We start from the raw sequence: 14,169 nt of genomic DNA, 5'->3' as shown, positions 1-14,169 counted from the left end.
CAAAAGAAGCCAGGAAAAAAATACATAATATGATTGCATTTATGGAAAATTCTAGAAAACGCAAATTCTTCTAGAATGACAGAAGGCAGATCAGTGACTGCCTCAAGACGGGGATGGGAAGGAAAGACAGTTACTGGGCATGAGGAAACTTTGGGATGGAAATGTTCATGATCTTGATTGTGGTGATGGCTTCACAGGTGTATTCAGTCAAAACACATCAGCTTTATTATTTTTTTTAATATTTTAATGTTTATTTACTTATTTTTGAGAGAGAGAGAGACAGGGCACGAGTGGGGGAGGGGCAGAGAGAGAGGGAGACATAGAATCCTTAGCAGGCTCCAGGCTCCGAGCTGTCAGCACAGGGCTTGAGGCGGGGCTCAAACTCACGGACTGTGAGATCATGACCTGAGGCGAAGATGGATGCTCAACCAACTGAGCCACCCAGGTGCCCCTGTTTTACTTTTTTTAAAGTTTATTTTTTTATTATGAGAGAGACAGAGACATTGTGAGCAGGGGAGGGGCAGAGAGAGAGAGAGAGAGGGAGAGGGCCATGCAGGCCCCGCAGGCAGTAAGCCCAGAGCCCGATGCGGGGCTTGAACTCACGGATGGTGAGATCATGACCTGAGCTGAGTTCAAAAGTTGGACGCTTAACTGAGTGAGCCACCCAGGTGCCCCAAAACTCATCAACTTTAAATATGCATTATTTACTGTATGTCAATTATATCACATGTCCATTGTACCTCAATAAAGCAGTTAAGAAACTATTTTTTAGTAGGTGAGTATACCCCCCAGAAGTATTTGAATGTGTGAAAAACACTGCCTTTGTTTTGCACATATGGCTTTAATCAATCTTGTAATAAGTCAAATTATTCTCATTTTATACACAAAGAAACTTGAGATTGAGAGAGTTCAATAATTTGCCAAGGGGGCCACTGTCGGTATTAAACTGAGATCTCTTATTCTCAACCCCCAAACCCATGTTCTTTTCTCTATACCACAAGCCACTCACTGTTCCCACTACAGACCCAACTCTTTTTCTGGAATCTCTGGGTCCCAGAATTTCCCAAGTCAGGGAGTTTTCTGGCCCACAGAAGAGATTTATGCTTTACAGCAGTATTCCAAATGTGTTTTCTTCTGTGTAGCACGGTATGCTACCACAAATACCTCTCCAATTATGGGGATTTGTCCAAGTCAGTTGATTTATTCATTTTCAGTGGATCAGAGTAGTTAATCTGGATTAGATCACGGCAAGTAATCCTGGTCTCTGGGTCAAAGAAGTGAAAATAATTCATCTGAGATTAAAAACAAGCTGGACAAAACAAAAAAACTAGCCATTCAACCCACTAGCTGAGCATTGTACATCACGGGGAATGATAGGTCACTCTTTTGAATATGGGGGTCCAAGAATGTAGACTATTCAAAGTTGCTCTGAGGCATCTGTCCACTTTTGGCCACCCTTAGCACGAAACTTAGGTGGAGGTTGCTGTCCCCTCTCTATATGGCTCATGGACAGGATGGGCTTTCTCACCTCTGTACAGCCTCCAGATCATCTTTCACCGCATAAACAGCTGGATATTGTCCAAATGCCACCAATGTACCTGGGTCCATTTGAAGATGGGCTATGACCACAATTACGTAAAATTAATGAAAAAATACAACTTGGTTAAAACGACTGTTTTTATAAGATAGCTAAATTAGGGGGAGGAAAGGGTGCCATTTCTTTCATGCACAAATGTCATAATGAAGGTTCTCTGGGCTAGCTATCTTCCATTTGTCCCTCCAGACCCATTCTCCAATCCTATTCCACTAAGCTCCATGCCCCAGGAAACTAAACTGTACAAACTCAGCAGCAGCAGCCTTTCTTATTCTTTGTCTTCCAGTTGGGTTTGGTCAACGGGGAGCACAAGCAGATTCAGAGGGAGAAGGAATCATTTTCGTGTATAGTTTCCTGGGATCTCTGCCTCCCAGGTCATTATAATCTGGCTCCACCTCTTCCCTGGAGGCTACAGTTTCACTCGGGAGGCCTCTCCTCCCAACCCTCATCCCTTCAGGCTTCTAGACAGTAAAGGAGCCTTGGAGAAGTGCACTTTCCCTACACTCTGCCCACATCCTTGTAAATATTCTCATTATTAAGCTCTCCTAAAATTAACCAATTTGAGGATGCCAATTTTTCCCAGTACGGGCGAAATGTCCTGAGGGCTAAGAGTACGCCTTCTTCAGAAAATGAACTTTATTCCAAGCCCTCAATTTGTATGAAAACACAGACATTCGTGGGGTGACATCAAGGCCAGGCAAAAATAAAGAAAGGCTAGATGAGGTGCGTAACGGAGAGCTCAAACAGCTCTGATTCAAACTTACTGCACCACGAGCCTGTAAGGCAAAGACCTATTCACAAGATTTACAAGCATACAGTAAAGGGCGGTGGACGCATTTCTCAGATTTTAAAATGTGGGAGATGTAAAGCATTTTCAGGTTGCTATATCCTTCTTCGTGCTTATAAATCATTTTCCCGTGGTGCCTTCAACATTTCTGCATGTGCTACGTTACTTAGATTGAGGCTTTAAACCACTTTTGGGGAATTCTAACTATCAATATGAAGAAAGAGATGTTTGCTACAATAAAAACTGCCTAAATGGCAAATCTGAGAAAGAGAGCAGATTTCAGAGGTACCATCTGTTTTCCTTCATTGAGAGGTATTATCATATATAGTAAAAAATGCTATAAAAGTGAAGTGATGCTTCCTGTGTCATACATAAATTATAATCTCAAGCAGATTTTGATTACTGAGAGCTTATATCAAAGATATAAGACCATTAAAGAAAAAGATGGATCTTGATCCCATCTAAGTCCGAAACAACTAACCTTCTGTCTCTAGAATTAACCCAACTATATTATTCCCAAATGAAGAGCATTCTATAACTAGAATAACTACTTTAAGGCTGGCTTAGGTTGAAGATTTTTCTCTAATGAAGACAAAATGTTACGTAGCACAAATCTGTAAAGCTTCTTTTAAGTGAAAAAGCTAAAATATTGAAATATCAATAGGGTGCTTTGTTTACTTTGGTTTGGGTGTGCGTGAGCACATGTGACTGTTTGCATGCTTGCTGTAGATTACAGCCACAGACAGAAAAGAGAAACTCATTGAATTAACTTGAGTCAGCAAGGTAAGATCTATCCTAGTATTCATTATGAGTGTCTCTAAGAACTTAAGAGTATTTGAAAGAAGATATCAAAAAAATCTGGGGGACTCTGGCAGCTTCCATTGAATTCTGCATCACACCAGATGGCTCTTACAAAGTTCTCACTTCTTATTTTCCAAATGAGTGGTAAATTCATGCTTTTGATTTTTCCCAAGTCAATACAACATATCAATGAATAATACCACTTTGCATTTGTACAGCATTTTACAATTTACAGAGTGTTTTCCAATTCATTATCTCAACTAATCTTTAGAGCAGTTCAGATATGGTCAGGGCAAATATTAGTAACCTCCATTTCACAGATGCAAAAACACCTAGAGATACCATCCAGAACTGTCTGTAGCAACTCGAATTAGCTTAGGTAAAAAATGGAAATGAAAATGTGTTGACTCCCATCAACTGAATTCATAGCCTCCAATTGTTAGTGAGCTCTCTCCTTTCCCTTTATCTACCTGCCTCTTTCTTTTGCTTCCCTTCTGTGCATCAGACTTCGTTCTCTCAGCAGACTGAAACATGGCCTTATATGACTCTTACTGCCTTGAGATGAGAAAGGATGGGACCTCATCCTCAAGTTGGGCTGGAATATCCCACAGGAAGAACCTATTGGCCCCTACTTGGCCACATGTCCACCCTTTGAACCGACTCCTGTGGTCTGGGGATGAAATACTGTGGCTTCCCCAGCTCGGGCCAAGTCCCCACCCTTGAGGCCAGTATTACCCAAACAAACAAACAAAACAGGAATAGACAGACAGAGCCAGCGAGGAAATTGTGAGCAGAGAGCCAGCCACCCTAATTTGTATGTACTACATTAAATAAATTGCCCTGGGCAGAATCGGAATGACTTCATAACCATCTTCCAGTGCAAGCCCAGCACCCTTCCACTTGACCGCACAGCCCATCACTGCAGGAGCCACACAGGTATTATGTGCCTCTTTGTTCCTCACGGTTACCCGTGTAGTCTGGCTCCAGAGTAAAATCTGGACTAGACTCAGGTCCTAGTCCTCATCCTGCCAGTCATCGGCTATGTTTGTGGGCAACGCATTTAACCTCTGAGAATCACAGCTTCCTCCTTGGTAACATAAACAATTCCTACGTCACGGGGTCATCAAAAGGATCAAGGGAGATAATGTACTTCAGATGACTTTGAAAATTATAAAGAGCTACCTTAAGGTTTATTACTAAAGCTCTGTATGTAAATTTCAGGGAGGCCAAAATGACACAGTAAGATTCTTCAGTGCAGGCCCCCCTACCACCATGCCCTATTGACATCACTTTGGTGCTGACATTTTTACTTTTTCGGTGTGAGAAGGCACATTTCAAAAAGAAGTATCAAGTAGTGTCTCCAGATTAAAAGATGTGGTCCAGAAGAGAAGCAGACTAACAGATGGTTTAATGGCACTTACCATACTCACCTTTTCACTATAGATTAACTGAAAGATGAAAACTTCTGACAGACACACAAGAAACTATTAACAGCAGATACCTCCAGGGAGTAGGGCTAGAAATTAGCATTTGGAAAGAAACTTCTGTTTTTCACTTAACGCCTGTCTCTACTGCTTGAATTTTAAAAATCTTACACATGTATTCCTTTCATAATAAAGAAAACTAAATTAAAAGCATGGTTATCACATCACAGAAAAGGAATACAGTATATACTTAGTATAGTGTCTGACACATAAAAAGTTTCCAGCAAGTGCTTATTTATTGATCAAAGTAGTTACCACCTATCCAGCAAAGTAAAATCAACTTCACTAGAATAAAAGCCAGTTTTCATCTCTGTGACTATGCATGTTTTCCATTAATCATATTGTGAGGAATGTTCATTGCCACCTGCTGAGCGTATGATTTTAAACTCTTACACCTCACACACCAAAAAATGAAAGCTCCTTTCTTAATTCCCAATCATAAAGCATAGTGCATGCCGCTACCTCTCAACTCTGTTACCGCTGTTCTTGTAGGCACACTTCCTTATTCACAGCAGACGATGCCGGGCTTCTAGGAACCACTCTATTTTACAGTTGGGGGGGTTGCATGATATTTTCTAAGACATTAAAGGTTACATGGCAGCATATGCCAAAGCTAAAATACTGATTTAAGTGGTATTTTTTAAAAATGATGCGATGGTTATGAAGTTTGGGTGCTGTGCACTGGCTACATGCTGTTACTTGTTGCCTAGTTACATCTCTGAGGAAAGGTCAAAATGGTTGCCTCTAAATCTAGAAGGAATTAAAAAACCTTAAAGCTTTATAATTAAACCAAGGATTGTGTGAACCCTTATGTAAGCATCCCTTAAAACAAGTCCCCATCAGACTTTGATCACATGACAGCCCTTGGGAATGTCGAAGGAGATGTTTTAATGAAAGACATTTCTGTATCTGAAATTTGTTACCTGCTCACATTTCATTAAAGTTATCACATCTGGACTCTTTCCATTTTATCATATCCACCTGCAGTCTGCGACCACAAGATATTAAAAAACTGTCCAACCTACTTAACACAAGTTCTATCCCGTGAAAGATAGAAGAAAGTCCAGTGTTTTAAACTGTTCCACTAAAAAACCAAATTGTTATTGTGGTCAACTTTGCAAAGTCTAGGCCAGTCTATAATCTAGTAACAAAAACTATACATCTTAATAAACAACTTGTGTCTTAACTCTCAAAATTGTTCCTCCTTCACCTTTTTAAGAGTTTCCTCATTAGGTCTGCCTTGCAGACACTTTTAAGTCTAAATATCTTCTCTGAGTAGTGGGGCAGGCTACAATCACAATTTTGGGTCTAGAAATGTAACATGAGTATATTAAAATGGCTAAGATGGCTTCCAGAATCTACAGAGAGGGAGAAGCCATCTTTTTTCACTTGAAAAAAGTATTTTTTAGGTAAAATTCACATAACACAAAGTTAGCCATTAACCATTTTAAAGTGTACAATCCCACAGCATTTAGTACATCCACAATGTTGTGCGGCCATCACCTCTCTCTAGTTCTAAGACATTTCTATTACCCCCAAAGGAACCCTGCACCCAGAGTAGTCATTTGGACCTCTTATTTACATTTACTCTCTAATTTCTCTCTGGCAAAGAATAAAAGAAATCTGGGTTTAAATGACAGCATAATGATTTGATATGCTTTCATTTCTTCTGTAACTTTTTTGATTCACAAAAAAACCAGCATGCACAGGTCTGAAGCTGAAATGATGCTAGTCTTAACAAAATGAAACCGGGATTGGTTGTCCTAGAAGGAACCCCAAAAAGGGGGCTGAGGTAGATCTCAAAATAATTTACAGTTCTATCCAAGACAAATCCTTGTCAGAAACCCAGATCGTACCTCCATGACTGATAGTGCTCAATCTATTGGGATTAAAAAAAAAAGATATTGAAAGAGAATTCAGAGAATTCCTTATACTATCAACAAGCAAAGTTCAGAAGATAGGGAACAATTAAGCACATTTAATAAAAAGAGGAGGGGGGAAAGTGCCAGCTCCTGAAAGTCAAGTACCTGTTCTGGGGGAGCTAATTTATTATTCTTTCAAGAACACTTATAGCCTTCTTTGTCCCCGTGGTTTAGAGAAACATAAAATAAGAGACCCCAGGACCTTCAGTATTCCCGTTTTCTCACTCTGTCTTGTTATGGTTAACACAGTGCAGTGTCTTATGGAAGCAGGGAGGAAGGACTGAGCAAGAGTCTTTACCCAGATGCAGCTACTTGGATCAGGGCAAGTAGCTCACACTCTACAGCTGGCAAGTCAGAAAGCATCAAGAGCTGGGTGAGACTCGAGCACATCGTCCACTCCAATCCCTTCTCCTCGGACACTCAAGAGAGTCTTCCTAATACTTCTCTATTTCTGAACAGTCTATGCTATCTCTCAGGTGGGAAAGTCCAACTTTGTCATACAAGAGACAGAATTCAAACTAAGAGAGCCCCGGGTTGTTTAGGGAAACCTGGGTTTTATCATTTCCATACATGCTGACGTGCTGAAAAAGAAGCAGTGAGGCACTGTGGTCACTTCAGTAACAAAGTTTTTAAAGATGGGCTCATCAGAGGCATCTTATAAGAGGGTGCTGGTAACACTGGGGAATTGAAAGGGAAGGCCATGAAATGTAACACCTCTTAAATGTCACAGGTTCTTCTTAGTTCTGAATCTGAGAGTTGTTGTTGTTGCTGTTTTTAAGTTGGTTTGAGCAAACATGCTAATGTGGATACAGGTTTTCCAAGAGTTAGACTTGCTCCTCTCTTCACCCCAAACCCTGGGGGTTGTTGTCATTATTTAATGCAATCAAAATTTCTATTCGGGGGCACCTTTATTTGGGCCATCAGTCAGTGGAGCGTGCAACTCTTGATCTCAGGGTTATAAGTCTGAGCCCCACGTTTGGTAGAGAAATTACTTAAAAATAAAATCTTTAAAAAAATTTTCTATTTTAGTAATTCATTGACATGACAGCTACTTTCCACTAGAGCCATTTGTTAGACAGATGGTGGGGGGACCAACTGTCCCGATTTTCCCAAGACTGGTCCAGTTTTAGCATCAAAAATTCTATGTCCCAGGAAACCCCCAGTCTTAGACAAATCAGGGTGGTTTGTTACCCGATTGCTAGCCCTAGGTTTGGTCTTCAGATCTGCACTGCGGAAGTGTCTAGAAGTAAATAGAGAGGGGGCCTGCTACAAAAAGTAGCTGAAAAAATTTAAAATCTCCAACAAAAATTTCCAGCTACATTGTCCTCCAGAGAGAATTTTCAAAAAATAAGCCAGTGGTTCATTTCACTCAGTAGGCAAAAAATGGTTTCTTACTTTGTGGGGATGACCTACCTGATGGATGATGGAAATTAAACCATACTTAGAAATTAGCTATAAGAAATACCTCTACAGTGAGGTTTCAAAATATTGTTATTTTTTCCTCCAATTTCCACATTTTAGAGCCTAATAAATATAGCATAATATGACACACAGACATAACAGCATAAATAAAAATCTCACATGTCTTTGGTACTATTCAAAGACCTTGGAACTTACACACTGTGGGCAAACTCCCCAAAGCTGGAGGAACTCCAAAAATAGCACACCCTCCAGGGGCCACACCCATAGTACCAAAAGGTCTGGCCAAGAAAGGAGCTGTGGGACGTCAACCTGTCCACTGGATCCAATGACAAATACTCCAAGAAAACCCAAAGCCTTTAGGGCTTGTATCTATAACACAGGATTTCCAGAATCAAGACAAAAACTTGCTTCAGCAATTCAGGAACCCTAACTCCTGCTCAACCCTACACAGTGGAATGTTAGATAATCCTACCTCTGCTACCTGACGCCTTTCCACTTTTCTGAACAACTAATCTCTTTTACTTTGCAGTAGGCAGAATAATAGCCTCCAAAGAGGTCCACGTCCTAACCTCTGGAACCTGTGAATATGTAACCTTACAAGGGAAAAAGGGACTTTAAATTAAGGACCTTCAGAGGGAGAGAGTATCCTGGATTAGCCAGTGGGCCAAATCTTATCACAGGGGTCCTTAATCAAAGAAGCTTTTCTATCTGCGTTCAGAGTTAAGAGATACAGAAGGCATACAGAGATGCAATGTTATAGGCTTTGAAGATAGAGAATTCTCTAGAATTCTCTCTAGAGCCTCCAGAAAGGAAGGTGCCTCTGTCAGTACTTTGCTTTTAGCCCAGTGAGATCCCTACAGAACTTAACCTGCAAAACTGTAATAAATTTGTATTGTTTTAAGCCACTGAGTTTGTGATAATTTGTTACAACACCAAACAGGAAACGAAATATATCCTTCATCATTGCTGCGCTTTCAATTTGCATGCTGCCTTGGTAGTATTTTGCTTTAAACCCCTATATTTGACCATTTCTTACCCAATGTTTAATTTGCTTCTCTGTATAGACTAAAAAAAAAAAAAAACAGATTTGGTCCTAGAGCACATATGCTCAAAATCCCTCCAACAGTGCAAAACACTATTTTGCTTTACATATCTACTTGGTTTAGTTTCTTTCTTTAGTTTGTTAGCACAGGGACCACTTACATAAGGAACCACTGAGCATAAGTGAAATCAATCATTTTGCATGAGGCAAAAATGCTTGCAAGAATGATAAGTGACAAATAATCGCTCTACCATTGTGTGCAAAGACACAGTAGTTCCCAGTGTCTTCCTAGGGTGCTCTGGATATCACAGTGACTGGAAGATGCCACCGGCCTTTTGTGAGCCAAGGACAGGAACACCAAAAAGGACAATGAAGAATTGTCCCATTCAACATGCCAGCAACTCCCATTGAGAAACTCTGCCTGGATTGATTTGAAGCATTTAAGTACATGCATTAACATGAAAAAAATCAACACAAACATCAGATAGAGAACATCAAATACTTATAAGAGAGTCTTCATTATCAACAATACAGTAGTCCCTGCCTTATCCGTGATTTTGCTTTCCATGGTCCCAGTGGTGCTTGGTCAACCACAAATATCCCCCACAAATAAGGGGGGGGCTACTGTATTTGGTACAATGTAGGGATGGCTCAGTACTCTCTTGCAAGATATTAAGTACTTAAATCCAAAAGAACTTCACTATGAGGTAGCAAAAGCTATATATGGTCTTAAAAGCATACCTACACAGGCCTTTCTTCTTTTTTTTTTTTTTTTTTTTTTTTAATTTTTTTTTTCAACGTTTATTTTATTTTTGGGACAGAGAGAGACAGAGCATGAACGGGGGAGGGACAGAGAGAGGGAGACACAGAATCGGAAACAGGCTCCAGGCTCCGAGCCATCAGCCCAGAGCCCGACGCGGGGCTCGAACTCACGGACCGTGAGATCGTGACCTGGCTGAAGTCGGACGCTTAACCGACTGCGCCACCCAGGTGCCCCCACAGGCCTTTCTTCTAATAAGCTCTTGATTAGAGATTCTTATCCTAAGTTTCTAATAGTAGAAAATACTAAATATTTGCTGAATAAATAAATGGATGAAAGACCAGCTCCAGGAAACTGTCAGTATTTTTTATTAGCACTTTTCTGTAACCACTAAATAGTTATGTAAATAAATAATTAAAAATCCAACAACCAAATTCAAGCCACTGACATAAAATCCAATGGGCAACGAAGAGAATAGGTGGTAGCATAAAGGAAACAATATCGGCCACGAATTGATAGTTATGGAAACTGAGTGGTGGGGATATGGAAGTTCATTATATTATTCTATACTGGAATATGCCTGAAATTTTTCCTAATGAGGTTAAATTTTAAAATAGGGGAAAGGGGCACTTGGGTGGCTCAGTTGGTTAAGTGTCAGACTCTTGGTTTCAGCTAAGGTCATCATCTCTCGGTTTGTGGGTTTGAGCCCTGCATCAGGCTCTGTGCTGACAGTGCAAAGCCTGCTTGGGATTCTCTCACCCTCTCTCTCTGCCCCTACTCTGCTCTCTCTCTTTCTCTCTCTCTCTCTCAAAATAAATAAATAAACTTAAAATAGGGGAAAAAATCCAAGTTGCTGACTACTGGTTGGGGCCGACAAACACATTATCACTTGTCTCAGCAGTATGGTGACCTTTCAAGTCTACAACCAGAATCAAATGGCTTTAGCTACTTTCAAAAGCCAAGTTAGCTTCTTTAAGAAGAAACCCCTACAGCATTAGGTTGGCCTTTCGTTATTATTGTTTGTTGCTGCTGGAAAAAAACCCTTACAATGTCTACAACCAGTCTGTTAAGAACAGGGCTTACCCTTCTCTGATCTAATCTACTGTGACGTCTGTCTTGCACAGGGTATGTCTTCAATAGCTGCAACCGATTAATCATGTATAGTGCCACAGGAATACATTTTAAGGCTATGACCCCAAGGCTCTCCAACTCAGGTTTTTAGAAGAGAATAAGAAAATCTGGGTGAGAAATCTGATTTTAACTATCATCAAGGATAACCAGGCTTGCCTTAAATCCTGAAATCATGTTAATTTTACTAAAGCCTCTATGGATATTTCTTTTTGATAAACATCACACGTCAAATGCAATCATCTACAGGATCAGTTAAGATACTCTTTTCGGCTTAAAGTTCTGGTTAGATTCAAGAAAATCCTAGGAGAAAGTATTTTATAATTCTTACCTCTTGAGTTCCCAAAGCCTGAGGCTCACTGGCAGATCTGGGCTGTTGAGAAAGCAGAGAGGAAAATGTATTTTTTTTTTTATAAAAAGGAAAAATAACATGATACGTAAGAGCTGAACAGGCAAATGGGTGTTTCTGTAAATAGGGTTTGGTGGTAATGGCTGGATAGCTCTAAGGGCAGAGGGTCTCACAGGTTTACATTTCTGAACCAAGAAACAAATATTTTGTTAACTCTTTTTCTTTTAAGAAGCAGATGTGAAATAAGAGTCTCTTTCTTTGTGAACTTCCCTGGCCCGCAAGAAACCATGAAAATACAAAGTCAGCTTGGGAACTTAAGGAAAGCAGAGTTCTTGGTGACAGAGATGACTAAGAACAAGTCTTTCTCTTGACCTCACCCAATCTGTTCCCAACGGACCAAAGCGGCAGAGGCAGGAAAGGTTCTTGCTTTAGGTGTCCTGGACAGAGCTGAAGTTCCATTTGTGTGTATCTAGCCCTTTAAGAGGGTAGATTTAGACAATTTAGCAATTATAAAAGCATCTTTAGTATCTACAGTTTCTGTGGGCTGTTTAGAAGTAGAGACACGCATATCCCTGGCCACCATAACTTCTGAGGATGTTGAACAAAAATCACATTGGGTCCTAGGACCCATGAACATCAGTGTCTGTAAAGATCTCACAGTGCTTAAGATTGGCACGTGTGCTACAGTCACAACCCAACCAGCTCCCAGATGGTTAGAAGGGATCATACATTTTATTTTATTTTATTTTATTTTATTATTTATTTATTTATTTATTTATTTATTTATATTAACATATGAAATTTATTGTCAAATTGGTTTCCATACAACACCCAGTGCCTATCCCAAAAGATGTCCTCTTCGATGCCCATCACCTACCCTCCCCTCCCTCCCACCCCCCATCAACCCTCAATTTGTTCTCAGTTTTTAAGAGTCTCTTATGCTTTGGCTCTCTCTCCCACTCTAACCTCTTTTTTTTCTTTTTATTCCTTCCCCTCCCCCATGGGTTTCTGTTAAGTTTCTCAAGTGGATCATACATTTTACAATGAGCCAAAGTTGTTAGGAAAGCATTATCTCATGATTAATGACAGCAAAGAAATAAAAAAAGCCAAGGGCCAAAAACAACCTATTTTCAGAGAATGAAACCTATGGATAACGATGATTAGTGGGGCTTGTAAAATAAGCCTATCCAAGGATGCTCGGAGCTGAGCACTCTCATGCATTACTGGTGCTAGCAGCCTCTTGGGAAAACAGTTTGGTACTATTTATCAAGGCCCTCAAATATGTTCTCAATCATTGTCTTAGTGATATCACTCCTTGACTTTATTAAAAAAAAATACAAAATGCAGACAATTTTTACCAAGGTGTTAGAAACAAACGAAATACCAGTAATTCAGCCTACTGAGTAAAATAAAAACTCTGCATGATGGAACTTTGAAACAATACATACAAAAAATTGGGGAGCCTTGGGTGGCTCAGTCCGTTAAGCATCCACCTCTTGATTTCAGTTCAGGTCATAATCTCATGGTTTGGGAGTTCAAGCCCCACTGTACAGAGCCTACTTGGGATTCTCTCTATCTCTCTCTGCCCTTTCCATGCTCATGCTCTCTCAAAGTAAGTAAATAAAACTTTTTAAAAAACAGATACAAAAATTTTAAATAACCAAAAATATACATGATATAAAGTAATGTGAAAAAATACAAAACTACATATAGTATGACCTCAATTTTGTAACATATGTTTCAAATATACTTTTTCTAATTCTTTTTTATTTTTTATTTTTTTTTAATTTTTTTTAACATTTATTTATTTTTGAGACAGAGAGAGACACAGCATGAACGGGGGAGGGGCAGAGAGAGAGGGAGACACAGAATCGGAAGCAGGCTCCAGGCTCTGAGCCATCAGCCCAGAGCCCGACGCGGGGCTCGAACTCGCGGACTGCGATATCGTGACCTGAGCTGAAGTCGGACACTTAACCGACTGAGCCACCCAGGCGCCCCTCTAATTCTTTTTTATATTTTCACATGTATATTCTTCTAGTACATTATTTCACAAATATTATTTTCTGGTAAATATTATAATCTCTCTGATATAGGTTATTCTACAAAATGACTGAAAGAAGATACATCAAAATGTAAACAGCATATTACCTCTTCTATCCTATCATCTATAGGATAATGAAAGTAGCAGAAATTGCTAGATATGTCCAGTATCTGCTCTTCTCTTTTATGCTTATAATAGAATTTTCAGCTAGGAACATAGATGTCAAGGATAACTACTTTTCCCAGCCTCCATTGCTGCGAGGTGTGTGGCTATGAGACAAAGTTCAATGCGAAGACTGCAACAGTGATAAATGTCAACTTGTGGGCCATGCCCTCCCCTTTCCAACTATGTCCCTTCCTGCTGGTGATAAGTGAGATCCTTAGGGCAAGCTACTACTTTAGATCATAAACCAAGAGAAACATGCTTGAGTGATGGACTAACATGATAGAAAAAGCATGGGTCCCTGGATGTTCTTGAGGAGCAGAGCTACCTTTCCAGCCCTGGACTACCCATACCTCTGAATTATTATGTGAAAGAGAAATAACTTCTGTCACCCACGGTGAAGTCAAGTCTCTGTTACTTGCAGTTCAACTAACAACTCAAGTATTTTGGCAATTTAAGTATTTTCCAAATTTTCAATAATCACCGTGAATTACTTTGATTATCTGAAAAAAAAAGTTTGTTAAGCATCGTTTCATAATGTTAAGAAAATTAAGATAGCACAGAATGGAGTTCAAGCCACGTGTGACTTCTCTCCATATAGGAGAGGAAAAAATGAAATCCACAGTTTCAAGAAGTAGTTAATATATCCTTTCAAGGGCATAAACTACACACAAACT

The 14,169-nt window shown here is 39.8% G+C and overlaps 1 protein-coding gene and 1 long non-coding RNA gene across 4 annotated transcripts in view; both read right to left on the bottom strand.

Annotated features, from left to right (window-relative positions):
- LOC144616655 (uncharacterized) overlaps window positions 1-14,169 on the bottom strand; it is a 560,479-nt gene that overhangs the window by 100,051 nt on the left and 446,259 nt on the right. The gene's annotated exons all lie outside the window — the stretch shown is intronic.
- The window catches only part of GNG2 (G protein subunit gamma 2), a 121,005-nt gene that overhangs the window by 90,188 nt on the left and 16,648 nt on the right, over window positions 1-14,169 (bottom strand). For 2 of the 3 annotated variants that reach the window (XM_060619848.3, XM_060619847.3), the window contains exon 2: window positions 11,272-11,313. The exons of the other annotated variant lie outside the window; for it this stretch is intronic. The gene's annotated coding sequence lies outside the window, so the exon portion shown is untranslated. The remainder of the gene's footprint in view (window positions 1-11,271; window positions 11,314-14,169) is intronic. 3 annotated transcript variants of the gene reach the window in all.

The sequence above is a fragment of the Panthera onca genome, chromosome B3 (genome assembly GCF_046562875.1).
Source record: "Panthera onca isolate mPanOnc1 chromosome B3, mPanOnc1 haplotype 2, whole genome shotgun sequence".
NCBI lineage: Eukaryota > Metazoa > Chordata > Mammalia > Carnivora > Felidae > Panthera > Panthera onca.
Note: the sequence above shows the minus strand (reverse complement) of the source record. Positions and strands in the feature narration are given on the sequence as shown.